General features: G+C 44.4%; 1 protein-coding gene across 1 annotated transcript in view; it reads left to right on the forward strand.

Annotated features, from left to right (window-relative positions):
- Arl6ip1 (ADP-ribosylation factor-like 6 interacting protein 1) overlaps nucleotides 1–3,396 on the forward strand; it is a 30,689-nt gene extending 27,293 nt beyond the window's left edge. The window contains exon 7 of the mRNA XM_077677590.1: nucleotides 866–3,396. The gene's annotated coding sequence lies outside the window, so the exon portion shown is untranslated. The remainder of the gene's footprint in view (nucleotides 1–865) is intronic.
- The last annotated feature ends 2,402 nt before the right edge of the window (nucleotides 3,397–5,798 follow it).

The following is a 5,798-nucleotide window of genomic DNA, read 5'->3' on the forward strand; positions in this document are numbered from 1 at the left end:
CTGCATTTAAAACGTTCCTTTCGGTATTTGTTCTGGGATGGCGCACCCTTGGGTCAGGACAGAACAGGCGGCTCATGCGCACATCCTGTGTGAATTGTAGTGGATGTCATTGTGGTAATTTCTCTAGTGGTCATGGTGGGCACCTGGTGTTTTACAAGTTCCTGCAAGGTTTAGAAATAAACTAAGGCTCTAGGCTTCTGCCACATGGCCTTTGGAGTGCGTCTACTCCAAAAGTACTGGGCCTCCTCGTTTATGAGTCCCGGATCGTCTGCGGACTACCCGAGACACAATCCGGCGCTCGATTTTCCTATGTATTCCTATAGGACTTCTGGTCCGAACGCACTGCCTGCGGACTCTCCAGGACTGGTAAATCGAGGAGGCTCATTAATAATAGGGCTGCAATGTTTTGTAAGCACCCTTTTTAGAACTTGTAAATTACACATAAAAATGGCACATGAAATTGGCTTTCTGGTGAATAGTTGACTCTGAAAACTGTGGTATTCTCGTAACAGCCGTCTATGCGGTATTGTTTTCGTGGCAGTAATGGCTTTTGCAGTGAAAGGGGCTTTACAGTAAAACCTTGTTACAACAGACACTGTTATTAGACAGACTGTCACAAGAGACACTTGGTTATTAGAGGCACTTGAGCGAAAACGGTTTGGTTGGTTTTCCAATGTTCGCCATGTTGGCAACTTCGCATGGTTACAAGAGACGTGTTTCCTGGGTCCCTTGAGTGTCTCCAGCAACGAGGTGTTACTGTGCTAGTGAAGGCGTGCTATGCAGTCCGCCAGAGCCACTTTTCCCCGCATAAACTGAGATTTGCCAGTTAATTTGCCTCTTTTCGTTAACCGCCCTTCTCTCGCAGAAGCAGCTCTTGCCGCCTAACAATGCCCTCCTAGCATGTGGAGCACAGCTCGGCACAGCCCCCAAGCAGCGCCGCTTGGCCTTGCCGTGCAAGCCCCAAGCGCTGTCTGCTGCCTCACAGCCTCCCGCTGCCATGGTGGTTCTTGTACATACGGCGCCTGCTTGCATGACGGATTGTTCCGGCACCCAGATCGTGTAGGGTTGTGACACCTCGGTGACGTGTGGCCTTTTCAAAAGGCTCCCGGGTCCTTTTTTTGTGTGTGCGCGGTTGTTTCTTGAACACACCCGGTTTTATTAAGAGCTTGTGTTGCACCCACAGGCCAGCAGTAGCTAGGTTGCCGACTCTATTTATTAACCATGAACAGGATTTTAATTCACGTGTGTCATTTTTTTTGGTCTTTTATCCTTATTTCTATCAAAAAGTCTTGGGCGGCTGCATTTTTTTTTTATTAGGGCAGCAAAATGAATAGAGAGAACTGTGGAATGAAAATTATGCTTTAGGATATTGTCTGATTTTTTTTGTTACGTGATATCATGTAATAATTCAGTGTAAGGCTATGAGAATCTTGTAATGTCGAAAACAGTTCGAAGCAAATTGTCCATCTGTTTTATTTAGGGTATAAAGTGGTTATCGTTTGTGAACTACTGGCATTTACGAGGAGGTGGGCCTACGATAAATTGCTAGCAGTGTACGATACCATCTGTCCACTTGGTCATGCAGAAAAAAAGGACAGCTCTAAGGGCTTTCAGGTTGCCTGATTGTTTTTGTTTGTTTTATCCTGAAGCAGAACAGTGCCCCGCAGTAGTGGATTGTAAGTGCATTTACTACATATCAGTGACTGTTCTAGCTTAACTCTGCTGACTAGCAGACAAGTAAAAGCATGGGCTTAATAACCAGAAAACAAATTTATCAGTTAATGTTACCAACCTGTAGTCAGAGGTCTGTGTCTTCTATATTCACCAACAAATTGTGTGCCAATTTTATATATTCTTCTCTTTAGGTTAATTATTGAGTATAATTTGCTCATAAACTCTCTTTGCAGCCACAGGCAGTAATATAATGAAATGACAGCTTGCGTGGTCCTCTACTTACGTTTACCCACGCTCACATTTAAAAATTGGCCAATTGCCTAGGCACCTAAGTTGAGCGTGTTTTCTGAGTCATGTCGTTTATACTACTGCCCACGTATTTCGGTATTCGTATTTACTCTCGCAGCGTGATGTTTGTAGCGGTCAAGCGTGCTTGTAAGCAACTTACAGGCAGCATTATGGTACTGGCACTGACTTTTAAATTTTTTCTTCGTTTGTTTCTCAATTGTGTGAACTTCTGTTGGGCGAATACGAAAATGGCAGGCTTCCATAACCACTTGATTTCTAGCTTTCCTCTTCCTGTTGTGTGTTTCTTTATTATTATTATTATTATCTAAGTGGGTGCTGCACCTTTATTACATTGTAGGGGCATAGAGTAACGAAAATACGATAAGCTTATACTCAAGAGCCACTGCACTTCCAGAATGTTTTTGTCTCCAGAATGCCTCTTGTTTGGTGTCTGATGTTACTAACTTGCCATTTCGCTTAGCTTTGACAATAGTTCTTTTTATTATTGGTATTATTATTATTATTATTATTATTAAGTTGGCACAACATTTGCTGGGCAAGTGCACTTTCTTGCAAGACAGCAGGTAGAACGTATGTCTAGGGCAGGTGTTCTAAAATGATTGAAACTAAGCGAGTCAGAAGACGTTATTCATGGTCAATTTTAGGTGTGAAAACACAGCATAGAAAGGAGCAGACAACATTATTATGGTCATGCTGTGTGTCGTGTTCTTTTTTTGTTGTTGATGTCAACAGTCGCAAGTGTAATTCAAAAGTATCTTGATGCTCCCTGTCCATAGTTAAGGGATACAGCTATCATACCTGATCAAAGCCGGGTACGTAACTGATTACCAGCTCGTGTAAACACCCAAGCATGTGATTTTAGGGTCAACCAGAACTGACTTCCTTGTATCCTTTGACATAGAGCACAACGGTGATGCCGCCGTTGTAATAACATAGGTTGTGTCCCCCGAATTCTGGGGTATGTGTATGGGCGGTTCTGATGCCTTTTGTCACCAGGGTAGTTACGAATATGTAGTAACAAAACCAGCTTGCACGGGCACGTGTATGGCGAGCGCAAAAGTGTCCCTTGTCTTGTTGATGGTGTATTGAATTTCTTTCCACTTTGGGCATTATCTTTGCTTCGAGCAAATTTTTCTTCAAGGACTGTTTACCTCAGTATCTTTCTTGGGTATTGCAGCATTTTGTTCCGTAGAATTTTTAGAATGAGTGGGCCTGCCTGCCAAGTCCTTAACCATCCTGTGTTGAGGTTTTATTTTGTGTGCATGTGGTGTGTGCGAGATGTGAAAGCTGCGTGGCTTCATAGTACAAAGCCATTTATTTTGTGTGTTATTGTTTCTTTGAATTGTGCAGAGAATGCAGAACGTGTAAGGAGACGTATGCCACTTGCCAGACAATAAAATTGTACCAACACGGCCCTGTTGTTGTTGTTTCAGAGTATTTCCCTCCAGCAGACATGAGCCTGTCATGTGTCTCAACAGGGATTTGGCAGTCCCTTGGATGAACCGACATTTATATGAGTCAATAATTGAGTATTCGTATCACAGAAAAATTGGAGGGTTAAATTCCCTGTGTGAAGAAATCGGTAAGAATGTGGAATGAGAAGAGAAATGGTGGGTGCTGTGTGTGTGCACACCTGTATACACAATATTGAAACCCACATTACTAAGTATAAGATCACATGTTCTGTTCTGGGGCTGCGGCAGGAGCTTTTCCGTTGGAGGCTAAGAATTAAAACGCCCATGTGTCGACATTTGGGAGCCCATTCAAGATTTCCATGAGGTCTGCAGCCCTCCGCTGCTGCGCGCCCTATAGCCCAGGCATTTCTTTGGTGTATGAAACCCCCTCGACTAGGAGCGAGGTATTCTGACCCCGCCATTGTGTCTCCACCTAATCCCTATTCTGCTGATTGGTCTACACCATAAAAAATTCCTCCTCATAACCGTTACAAGTGGTGTGAAACATAAGTGGGGTGAATAGGATTTGTCAGCCCTGCAGTTGGGATGGCCTTGGCTACTCTGTGTGTATACAGCGCAAGTTCTAAGCAGGATTCAGAATAATGCCTTGTGGGACCAAGCAAGTACCACCAGATATTTTGTTTTAAATGCTGTATGCCCAGCTGGAAGTCAAAACGTGTACTTGCATCACGACACGTGTTTTGTCTTCAGGACTGGCTAGCTTGGAAATGGCAACGTGGGGACTGCTAGGATGAGTGGGATTGATCTTCTCGAGAACCACCCATTAGCTGTCATCATATTCGACATTGTAGCCAATTTCTTTTACAGACAAATCAACCGAGAATTTTTATGCTGGAGCCTGCACCCATCCGTTACTAGGGTTCCACTCTCACATTTGAGCTCATTAAAATGTTTTCTCTCTCTCTCTTACTTTCTGTGATGTGATGTTGAATTGGAATTCAGAATGCCCCTTGTGGTCATGCTTGTACTGTTTGCCAACTTGGAGGCCTGTGCGAAGCACGTGGACTGGGTAAGCTTGGGCCACATGCAGGATGTATCCATGGCCTCTGTGATTGCGACTGTGTTGCGAAACCTGCCTGGACTCCTGTTCTTTGGTTTTACGAGTTTAACAGCTTTACATTATGTAGGGCTCTTTATATATTATATGAGTATCAGATTGGAGGATTAAAATTTTCCTGAATGTGGGAGCACCACTTCCCGCTAAGCTGCGAAGGCATATGTATGGGTAGGCATGCTGGCATCGCTGCCAACCGGTGAATTGGATCGGACCAGTCCGCCCAAGTAGGTATGGGAGATTTGTGGGTTGGTGTGTTGTAGCAGCCAAATTGGAAGTAGTACTACTAAAGCGCCATTGCAGTGGGACTGGTGGGACTGGTTATGAAGTGAGCTTTTTACGGCAGCTGTACGTTTTCACCACTGGCCAATTCCCTTGAGCAACCACTTTTCGGCACCAACTAGAGCAATTGTCATCAACAGCCTAATAGGTCCACTGCAAGACGAAGACCTCTCCCATCGATATCCGATGTTTTTTCTAGCTGGATTATTGAACCAAATATTTCTAGCTAGAAAATCAGTTTCTAGCTGGATTGAGATTTTGTTTCGGCTGGCAGCTGTTACTTCCAGCTAGAATAATTGTCAGTCCAACTGGAAAGAAAAATCCTGAAAGCTGGAAATAATCGTCCATATAGCTAGAGAAAGAGAAGAAACATTTATTAGAGCTGACGGTGGTGGTTGAGCCGTCACTCGGTGGGGTGGGTTCACCTCAGTCCAGGTAACCTTGGGCCATAGCTAGACTAACAAGTTTTCTTGTTAGAAGCTGTCGATTCCAGCTAGAATCTATTGGCGGTATTCATTGAAAATTTTAGCGGAAATGACTTTCTTGCTAGAAATGATCTTACATTCTCACGGGGGACGTCCTGCGCTGCTCGAATCCATTTTGCGCATGTCAAATGGAAATTGGTGAATCAGCCGTGATCTTCTGACGGCTGCTGTAATTGCCATCGTCAGTAATGCTCGCGCATCAGTTACCTGTTGACACGCTTGAATTTTGGCGTGCTCGTGCAAGCAGAACTTCACGCCCCTCCCACCTTTTTCCCGTGATGCATCTCACAGAAAAAGATACAGCGTGGTGCCTTGCCCAGAAAGCAGTCACTTAAACGTAAGGTCAACTTTTAATCCGCATCCAAACTAAACTCCGACAAGTCTATGCGGTCTAAAAAGAAAAAAAAAAGAAAATGCCCAACCACAGCCGCTTAATCATCGCCGCCCGACGATTCCGAAACCGAAATTCGGACGCCCTGTTGCTGAATGACGTCACAGCTGGAGCGCGGCCGCAGCGCT

The sequence above is a fragment of the Haemaphysalis longicornis genome, unplaced genomic scaffold, assembly GCF_048455015.1.
Source record: "Haemaphysalis longicornis isolate Haplotype H1 unplaced genomic scaffold, Haemaphysalis longicornis Haplotype H1 scaffold_7, whole genome shotgun sequence".
In the NCBI taxonomy this organism is placed as follows: Eukaryota; Metazoa; Arthropoda; class Arachnida; order Ixodida; family Ixodidae; genus Haemaphysalis; species Haemaphysalis longicornis.